An 11,614-nucleotide genomic window follows, 5' to 3' on the forward strand; every position below is an offset into this window, starting at 1 on the left:
GCTACTGTCCTACAAACCTCTGCACTTGGAGGCCCAACAATGTCTACAAGAAGAAGGTTGTGTAGTAGACATCATGCTATTATTACACATTATGTCACAATACTTATGCCTATTCTCTCTTATTTTACAAGGTTTACATAAAGAGGGAGAATGCCGGCAGCTGGGATTCTAGGCTGGAAAAGGAGCAAATATTAGAGACCTATTCTACACAGCTCCAAAAGTGCTGAAACTTACGAAAGATGTTTTCCAAATACATAAAAAATATTGAGCAGAAGGAATTCACCAGGGGGCCACACCCTGCCCACGAAGGTGGGGGCGCACCCTACCCCCTGGGCGTGCCCCCTACCTCGTGGGGCCCCTGGTGGCCCTCCGGTGGCCATCTTCTGCTATATGAAGTCTTTCGATGGGAAAAAACTCATAAGCCATCTTCTCGGACGAAACTCCACCGCCACGAGGCGAAACCTTGGCGGAACCAATCTAGGGCTCTGGCAGAGCTGTTCTGCCGGGGAAACTTCCCTCCCGAAGGGGGAAATCATCGCCATTGTCATCACCAACGCTCCTCTCATCGGGAGAGGGAAATCTCCATCAACATCTTCATCAGCACCATCTCATCTCAAAACCCTAGTTCATCTCTTGTATCCAATTCTTGTCTCCAAGTCTGGGATTGGTGCTAGTAGATTGCTAGTAGTGTTAATTACTCCTTGTAGTTGATGCTAGTTGGTTTAATTGGTGGAAGATCATATGTTCAGATCCTATATGCATATAAATACCCCTCTGATTATGAACATGTTTATGCTTTGTGAGTAGTTTCTTTTGTTCCTGAGGACATGGGAGAAGTCTTGCTATTAGTAGTCATGTGAATTTAGTATTCGTTCGATATTTTGATGAGATGTATGTTGTCTCTCCTCTAGTGGTGTTATGTGAACGTCGACTACATGACACTTCACCATTATTTGGGCCTAGAGGAAGGCATTGGGAAGTAAGAAGTAGGTGATGGGTTGCTAGAGTGACAGAAGCTTAAACCCTAGTTTATGCATTGCTTCGTAGGGGGCTGATTTGGATCCATATGTTTCATGCTATGGTTAGGTTTACCTTAATACTTTTGTTGTATTTGCGGATGCTTGCAATAGAGGTTAATCATAAGTGGGATGCTTGTCCAAGTAAGGGCAACACCCAAGCACCGGTGCACCCACATACCAAATTATCAAAGTACCAAACGCGAATCATATGAACGTGATGAAAACTAGCTTGACGATATTCCCATGTGTCCTCGGGAGCGCTTTACATCATATAAGAGTTTGTCCAGGCTTATCCTTTGCGACAAAAAGGGTTGGGCCACCTTGCTGCACCTTATTTACTTTTTTTACTTGTTGCTCGTTACAAATTATCTTATCACAAAACTATCTATTACCACTTATTTTAGTACTTGCAGAGAATACCTTGCTGGAAACCGCTTATCATTTCCTTCTGCTCCTCGTTGGGTTCGACACTCTTACTTATCGAAAGGACTATGATAGATCCCCTATACTTGTGGGTCATCAAGACTCTTTTCTGGCATCGTTGCCTGGGAGTGAAGCGCCTTTGGTAGGTGGAATTTATGTAAGAAAAATTTATATAGTGTGCTGAAATTTACTGTCACTTGTTACTATGGAAAGTAATCCTCTGAGGGGCTTGTTCGGGGTATCTTCACCCCGACCAGTAGAGCAAAGAGTTGCTCCTCGACCTACTGAACCTACTGAAAATGAATATGAAAATGAAAATGCTTGCTTTGAAGTTCCTGCGGGTATGATAGAAAAACTGCTAGCTAATCCTTTTTTAGGAGATGGAACAAAACATCCTGATGAACATCTGATATATGTGGATGAAGTTTGTGGATTATTTAAGCTTGCAGGTGTACCCGGAGATGTTGTTAAGAAGAAGGTCTTCACTTTATCTTTGAGGGGAGATGCATCGACATGGTATAGGCTATGTGATGATATGAGGTCTTGGAATTACAAACGATTGAAATTGGAATTTCATCAAAAGTTTTATCCTATGCATCTTGTTCATCGTGATCGCAATTATATATATATAATTTTTGGCCTCGTGAAGGAGAAAGCATCGCTCAAGCTTTGGGGAGGCTTAAGTCAATGTTATATTCATGCCCCAATCATGAGCTCTCAAGAGAAATGATTGTTCAAAAAATTTATGCTCGGCTTTCTGATAACAATCGCACCATGCTTGATACTTCTTGTGCTGGCTCTTTTATGATGAAGACTATTGAATTCAAATGGGATTTATTGGAAAGAATTAAATGCAACTCTGAAGATTGGGACCTCGATAATGGTAAGGAGTCAGGTATGACACCTAGTTTTGATTGTGTTAAATCATTTATGGATATCGATATTTTTCGTAAATTTAGCACTAAATATGGACTTGACTCTGAGATAGTAGCTTCTTTTTGTGAATCTTTTGCTGCTTATGTTGATCTCCCCAAGGAGAAGTTGTTTAAATATCATCCTCCCATAGAAGTAAAAGTAGCTGCACCTATTAAAGTTGAAGAAAAGACTATCACTTATAATGATCCTATTGTTCCTACTTCTTATGTTGAGAAACCACCTAAAGGATCATGCCAAAGCTTCAACTGTGGTTCGTAAAAGCAATATTAAAACATATACCCCTCCTGAGCAAGTTAAAGTTGAACCTAATATTGCTATTGTTAAAGATCTCTTGTCTGATAATATAGATGGGCATGTCATTTATTTCTGTAATGAAACTGCTAGAATTGCTAAACCCCGTGATAAAGATAAACCTAGACCTGTGGTAGGCATGCTTGTTATTTCTGTTAAAATAGGAGATCATTGTTATCATGGCTTATGTGATATGGGTGCTAGTGCTAGTGCAATACCTTATTCCTTATACAAAGAAGTTATGCATGATACTGCACCTGCTGAGATGGAAGATATTGATGTCATAATTAAACTTGCCAATAGAGATACTATTTCACCAATGGGAATTGTTAGAGATGTTGAAGTCTTGTGTGGGAAAACTAAATATCCTACTGATTTTCTTGTTCTTGGTTCCCCACAAGATAGCTTCTGCCCCATTATATTTGGTAGACCCTTCCTAAATACTGTTAATGCTACCATAGATTGCAAAAGGGATGTTGTTACTATCGGTTAGATGATATGACTCATGAATTTAATTTTTCTAAATTTAGTAGACAACACCGCGAAGAAGAATTACCTAGTAAGGATGAAATTATTGGTCTTGCTTCTATTGCCGTACCTCCAAGTGATCCTTTAGAACAATATGACCATGAAAATGACATGTTTATGAATGAAAGAAGGGAATTAGATGAAGTATTCTTTAAACAGGAACCTATTCTGAAAAACAATTTACCTGTTGAAATCCTAGGGGATACTCCTCCACCAAAGGGTGATCCCGTGTTTGAGCTTAAACCGTTACCTGATACTCTTAAATATGCTTATCTTGATGAGAAAAAGATATATCATGTTATTATTAGTGCTAACCTTTCAGAACATGAAGAAGAGAGATTATTGAAAACTCTGAAGAAGCAATGTGTTGCTATTGGGTATACTCTTGATGATCTTAAGGGCATTAGTCCCACTCTATGTCAACATAAAATTAATTTGGAAGAAGATGCTAAACCAGTTTGTGATCATCAATGCTGACTGAATCCTAAAATGAAAGAAGTGGTAAGAAATGAGATACTAAAGCTCCTTGAGGCAGGTATAATTTATCCTGTTGCTGATAGTCAGTGGGTAAGCCCTGTCCATTGTGTCCCTAAGAAGGGAGGTATTACTGTTCTTCCTAATGATAAAGATGAATTGATTACTCAAAGAATTATTACAGGTTATAGGATGGTAATTGTTTTCCGCAAATTAAATAAGGCTACTAAAAAAGATCATTACCCCTTACCTTTTATCGATCAAATGCTAGAAAGATTGTCCAAACATACACATTTTTGCTTTCTAGATGGTTATTCTGGTTTCTCTCAAATACCTGTGTCAGCCAAAGATCAATCAAAGACTACTTTTACATGCCCTTTTGGTACTTTTGCTTATAGACGTATGACTTTTGGTTTATGTAATGCACCTGCTACCTTTCAAAGATGCATGATGGCTATGTTCTCTGACCTTTGTGAAAAGATTTGTGAGGTTTTCATGGACGACTTTTCCGTCTATGGATCTTCTTTTGATGATTGCTTGAGCAACCTTGATCGAGTTTTGCAGAGATGTGAAGAAACTAATCTTGTCTTGAATTGGGAAAAGTGCCACTTTATGGTTAATGAAGGTATTGTCTTGGGGCATAAAGTTTCTGAAAGAGGTATTGACGTTGATAAAGCCAAGGGTGATGCTATTGAAAAGATGCCATGTCCCAAGGACATCAAAGGTATAAGAAGTTTCCTTGGTCATGCCGGTTTTTATAGGAGGTTCATTAAGGACTTCTAAAAAATTTCTCGGCCTCTGACTAATTTATTACAAAAAGATATACCATTTGTATTTGATGATGATTGCGTAGAAGCATTTGAAATACTTAAGAAAGCATTGATTTCTGCCCCTATTGTTCAGCCACCTGATTGGAATTTACCCTTTGAAATTATGTGTGATGCTAGTGATTATGCTGCAGGTGCTGTTCTAGGACAAAGAGTCGATAAGAAACTAAATGTTATTCAATATGCGAGTAAAACCCTTGACAATGCTCAAAGAAATTATGCTACTACTGAAAAAGAATTCTTAGCAGTTGTATTTGCTTGTGATAAGTTTAGACATTATATTGTTGATTCTAAAGTAAATATTCACACTGATCATGCTGCTATTAAATATCTCATGGAAAATAAAGATGCTAAACCTAGGCTTATTAGATGGGTTCTCTTGCTACAAGAATTTGATTTGCATATTATTGATAGAAAAGGAGCTGAGAATCCCGTTGCAGACAACTTGTCTAGGTTAGAAAATGTGCTTGATGACCCACTACCTATTGATGATAGCTTTCCTGATGAGCAATTAAATGTCATAAATGCTTCTCATATGGCTCCATGGTATGCTGATTATGCTAATTACATTGTTGCTAAGTTTATACCACCTAGTTTCACATACCAGCAAAAGAAAAAGTTCTTCTATGATTTGAGGCATTACTTTTGGGATGACCCACATCTTTATAAAGAAGGAGTAGATGGTGTTATTAGATGTTGTGTACCTGAGCATGAATAGGAACAGATCCTACGCAAGTGTCACTCTGAAGCTTATGGAGGACACCATGCTGGAGATAGGACTGCACATAAGGTACTGCAATCTGGTTTTTATTGGCCTACTCTCTTCAAGGATGCTTGTAGGTTTGTCTTATCTTGTGATGAATGTCAAAGAATTGGTAATATTAGTAGACGTCAAGAAATGCCTATGAATTATTCACTTTTTATTGAACCATTTGATGTTTGGGGCTTTGACTATATGGGACCCTTTCCTTCCTCTAATGGATATACACATATTTTAGTTGCTGTTGATTACGTTACTAAGTGGGTAGAAGCTATTCCAACTAGTAGTGCTGATCATAATACTTCTATTAAAATGCTTAAAGAAGTTATTTTTCCAAGATTTGGAGTCCCTAGATATTTAATGACTGATGGTGGTTCACATTTTATTCATGGTGCTTTCTGTAAAATGCTTTCTAAATATGATGTTAATCATAGAATTGCATCTCCTTATCACCCTCAGTCTAGTGGTCAAGTAGAATTGAGTAATAGAGAACTCAAATTAATTTTGCAAAAGACTGTTAATAGGTCTAGAAAGAATTGGTCCAAGAAACTTGATGATGCATTATGGGCCTATAGAACTGCATATAAAAATCCTAAGGGTATGTCTCCGTATAAAATGGTCTATGGAAAAGCATGTCATTTACCTCTCGAACTAGAACACGAGGCTTATTGGGCTATTAAAGAACTTAATTATGATTTTAAACTTGCCGATGAGAAGAGGTTATTTGATATTAGCTCACTTGATGAATGGAGAACCCAAGCCTACGAAAATTCCAAGTTGTTTAAAGAAAAAGTTAAAAGATGGCATGACAAAAGGATACAAAAGCATGAGTTTAATGTAGGTGATTATGTATTGCTATACAACTCTCGTTTAAGATTTTTTGCAGGAAAGCTCCTCTCTGAATGGGAAGGTCCTTACGTCATCGAGGAGGTCTACCGTTCCGGTGCCATAAAAATCAACAACTTCGAAGGCACAAATTCGAAGGTGGTGAACGGTCAAAGAATCAAACATTATATCTCAGGTAATCTGATAAATGTTGAAACTAATGTTATTGAAACCGTTACCCCGGAGGAATACATAAGGGACACTTTCCGGAATGTTTCAGACTCTGAAAAGGAATAGGTATGTGGTACGGTAAGTAAACCGACTCCAAAACAGTTTTTAAGGCAATATTTCTCCATTTTGGAATATTTAGAAAAATAGAAAAATAAGAAGCAGTCCGGGAAGGACACGAGGCCTCCACGAGGGTGGAGGGCGCGCCCCCTACCTCATGGGCACCTCGTGTGCTCTCCGGACTCTATTTTCATACACGACACGTATTTTGGTCGGTAAAAATTCATTATATAATCTCCCGGGGACTTTGACTCCCGTATCACGCAAAATCCCCTGTTTTTGTATCGAGTTGTTGCTGCTGCAGATTAGAGCAAGATGTCTTCACAAGAGTCAGTCGGGGAGAGCCGGGTGTCTCATCTGGCACAAAGATCAACAACAAACACAAGCTGGATGCCGACAACATCGGGGAGACCATCTTCAAGCTTCACGAGAAAATTGAGCACCTTCAAGCTCAAATTTATGACCTGCAAAACCAAAACTGTGAGTATTAATATAGATTCAAAAGGATGAGTTTGGCTGCAGATTTAAGGATCCCGGAGACTCGGTGATCTTTCTATGATGGTGAGCCTATGCCTTGGAAGAAGGACGACAAGCCTATGCCATCAACAAAATCACCACCGTCTCCATCAACAACGAAGAATTGAGTATCTGGTATGGGCACTCCACTTGGCAACTACCAAGCTTGGGGGAGTGCCCTAGTATCATATCACCATCACTTTTATCTTTACCATTTTTCTTAGTTTGATCCTTTTGGTAATATCTTGATCTAGTAGAATAAAAGTTCTTAGTGTGATCTAGTTGTGAGTTTTGCTTTATTATCCTTCTATGTAATCGAGTCCGTGAGCTATATAATAAAGATTAGTGTTGAGTCAAGGGCTTGATTATTTTTCCATTACCCTAAGTGAATAAAAGAAAAAGAGAAAGAAATAAAAAGAAACAAAAAGATCATGTGAATCTTATGGAGAGTAATGAGCTCACATAGAAAGAGTATGATGAATAAAAGTTGTTGAGAGTTGACAAGCATAGTTTTGGTCATCGTTGCAATTAATAGGAAGTAATAAAGAAAGAGAGGTCTTCACATATAAATATACTATCTTGGACATCTTTTATGATTGTGAGCACTTATTAAAATATGACACGCTAAAGAGTTGACATTGGACAAGGAAGACAACGTAATGGGTTATGTTTTCTTACATCTGAGATAAATTATATTGTCTTGGATCTTCCAACATGATGAGCTTGCCTTTCCCCCTCATGCTAGCCAAATTCATTGCACCAAGTAGAGATACTACTTGTGCTTCTAAATACCCTTAAACCAGTTTTGCCATGAGAGTCCACTATACCTACCTATGGATTGAGTAAGATCCTCTAAGTAAGTTGTCATCGGTGCAAGCAATAAAATTGCTCTCTAAATATGTATGACTTATTAGTGTGGGGGAAAATAAGCTTTATACGATCGTGTGATATGGAAGTAATAAAAGCGACAGAATGCATAATAAAGGTCCATATCACAAGGGGCAATATAAAGTGACGTTCTTTTGTATTAAGATTTTGTGCATCCAACCATAAAAGCGCATGACAATCTCTGCTTCCCTCTGCGAAGGGCTTATCTTTTACTTTTATCTCCTACATTGCATAAGAGTCATGGTGATCTTCACCTTTCCTTTTTACATTTTATCCTTTAGCAAGCACAATATGTTGGAAAGATCCTAGTATATATGGCTAATTGGATATGAGTTTTCATGAACTATTACTGTTGACATTACCCTTGAGGTAAAACATTGGGAGGCAAAACTATAATCCCCTATGTTTCTCTGTGTCCGATTAAAACTCCATACTCATAAGTATTGCGTGAGTGTCAGCAACTGTGAAAGATTATATGATAGTTGAGTATGTGGACTTGCTGAAAAGCTCTTATACATCGACTCTTTCCTATGTTATGATAAATTGCAATTGCTTCAATGACTGAGATTGTAGCTTGTTAGTTTTCAATGAAGTTTATGATTCATACTTGATATTGTGATTGAATTATTACTCTAGCATCAGAGATTATATGACAAGAATTATATGAGTTGCTGTTCTAAGAATGATCATGATGCCCTCATGTCCGTATTTTATTTTATCGACACCTCTATCTCTAAACATGTGGACATATTTTTCAATTTCGGCTTTTTGCTTGAGGACAAGCAAGGTCTAAGCTTGGGGGAGTTGATACGTCCATTTTGCATCATGCTTTTATATCCATATTTATTTCATTATGGGTTGTTATTACACATTATGTCACAATACTTATGCCTATTCTCTCTTAGTTTACAAGGTTTACATAAAGAGGGAGAATGCTGGCAGCTGGGATTCTGGGCTGGAAAAGGAGCAAATATTAGAGACCTATTCTGCACAGCTCCAAAAGTCCTGAAACTTCACGGAAGATGTTTTCCAAATACATAAAAACTATTGAGCGGAAGAAACTCACCAGGGGGGCCACACCCTGCCCACGAGGGTGGGGGACGCGCCCTACCCCCTGGGCGCGCCCCCTACCTCGTGGGGCCCCTGGTGGCCCTCCGGTGGCCATCTTCTGCTATATGGAGTCTTTCGATGGGAAAAAAAATCATAAGCCATCTTCTCGGACGAAACTCCACCGCCACGAGGCGAAACCTTGGCGGAACCAATGTAGGGCTCTGGCGGAGCTGTTCTGCCGGGGAAACTTCCCTCCCGGAGGGGGAAATCATCGCCATTGTCATCACCAACGCTCCTCTCATCGGGAGAGGGAAATCTCCATCAACATCTTCATCAGCACCATCTCATCTCAAAACCCTAGTTCATCTCTTGTATCCAATTCTTGTCTCCAAGTTTGGGATTGGTGCTAGTAGGTTGCTAGTAGTGTTAATTACTCCTTATAGTTGATGCTAGTTGGTTTAATTGGTGGAAGATCATATGTTCAGATCCTATATGCATATCAATACCCCTCTGATTATGAACATGTTTATGCTTTGTGAGTAGTTTCTTTTGTTCCTGAGGACATGGGAGAAGTCTTGCTATTAGTAGTCATGTGAATTTAGTATTCGTTCAATATTTTGATGAGATGTATGTTGTCTCTCCTCTAGTGGTGTTATGTGAACGTCGACTACATGACACTTCACCATTATTTGGGCCTAGAGGAAGGCATTGGGAAGTAATAAGTAGATGATGGGTTGCTAGAGTGACAGAAGCTTAAACCCTAGTTTATGCATTGCTTCGTAAAGGGCTGATTTGGATCCATATGTTTCATGCTATGGTTAGGTTTACCTTAATACTTTTGTTGTATTTGTGGATGCTTGCAATAGAGGTTAATCATAAGTGGGATGCTTGTCCAAGTAAGGGCAACACCCAAGCACCGGTGCACCCACATACCAAATTATCAAAGTACCAAACGCGAATCATATGAACGTGATGAAAACTAGCTTGACGATATTTCCATGTGTCCTCGGGAGCGCTTTACATCATATAAGAGTTTGTCCAGGCTTATCGTTGCTACAAAAAGGGTTGGGCCACCTTGCTGCACCTTATTTACTTTTGTTACTTGTTGCTCATTACAAATTATCTTATCACAAAACTATCTGTTACCACTTATTTTAGTACTTGCAGAGAATACCTTGCTGGAAACTGCTTATCATTTCCTTTTGCTCCTCGTTGGGTTCGACACTCTTATTTATCGAAAGGACTACGATAGATCCCCTATACTTGTGGGTCATCAGTGGCGCCGATTAGGCCGCAGCTTCATCTGAGGAAATGGTGATGATGATGCTCTTTCGGTGGTGCAGGTGAAGACGGCAGTGTGGGAATGGAGGTGGCGCGAAAGACGAGGGGAACGTCGGGGCAGCTCCTTGGAGATGGAGGACGGGGTGGCTGAACCGGCGGGACGATGAGATCAACGACGAATCCTCATCCAGTATGGTGGATGAGGGATGTCAAGGTGTTGTTGTGGACAACGTCGTCGGGGAAGAGGCTCCGGCTGGGTGGTGGAAGGAGCAGGGTGCGGGGTTTCGTCGCGGGTTTTCGCGGCCTCGGTGTACGAATGGGTGGGAGGATGGGATGGCGGTGGGGAACCATGGCTTAGAGACGCGCTTGTCCGAAATGTGGGGTAAGTTACGAAAGTACCCCCACCGATTTAAGGTGGTTCTTTCGGTTTAGGGGTACCACGGGCATTTCGCTTGTCGGGATTTCACAGGAGGTGGGAGTTTTCGCACGCGTTGTAATTTCGGAATAGCAAGGCGCGGGTTGAGATGGAGGGTGTTGTCGGAGCACAACGAGACAAAGATATATCTTAAATATTTCAGGCTAACAAGGCGCGAGTTGATATTTCCGGACAAGCGTAACGTGTACTGTACCAAATCAATGCGCACTACAAATGTCATTCAAAACTTTGAATTCATGTTATGTTCAATTAAAATATTTCGCTACGTGTATAATGCATGCAACCTACTACTCAAATGAACGTTTTAGTGCATTCCAAACGTATATACTACCGCTTCAATATGAACTAAATTTGAATTCGTTTCTCTATTTGAATAAGATCTACAGTAATGATTGTTGTGAAGTCAAAGCATTTGAATTCGTTTCTCTGTTTTAATAAGATCTACAATCATCATTATTGTCAAGTTAAACCATCGTTTGTGTATTATCTTCACGGCACACCACATGATTAGTCTCGAGTTACATATGAACTCGAACTAGATTTTTGAATCCACTTTATTTTGATTTCAAATCACATTACATTTCTAGCTCTAGCTAGATCTTCATAATCTAAACCATGTCTCATATGTATAATGTGTTTATCACATTATGTATGGTGCCCCGCCCCCTACGCCTACAAGTATTTAGATATGAGTTGCAAACACCACACATTACCACAAATTCAAATAAAATGTGAGAATGTTCAATATATAGTATTGTTTAGATTGTTCGATATTTAGTTGTAAGCTGCAAACGCCACACATTATCACAAATTCAAATAAAATGTGAGATTGTTTGATGTATAGTATGGTTTAGATTGTTCGGCATTTAGCTGTGAGTTGCAAACGCCATGCATTATCACATTATGGTATAACATGTGCACAGCACATGTATCACCGCTATATTCATGCATGCAATGTTTAAAACACTATGATCTCCTATTCAAATATATGAATCCGCTTTCATATCAAATTATGATCTTTGTTAGTCTCTTACACCCACACAATCCTCTAACCTTTGTAGCTACCACTAAC

This window comes from Triticum dicoccoides, chromosome 3A (assembly GCF_002162155.2).
Source record: "Triticum dicoccoides isolate Atlit2015 ecotype Zavitan chromosome 3A, WEW_v2.0, whole genome shotgun sequence".
Taxonomy (NCBI): Eukaryota; Viridiplantae; Streptophyta; class Magnoliopsida; order Poales; family Poaceae; genus Triticum; species Triticum dicoccoides.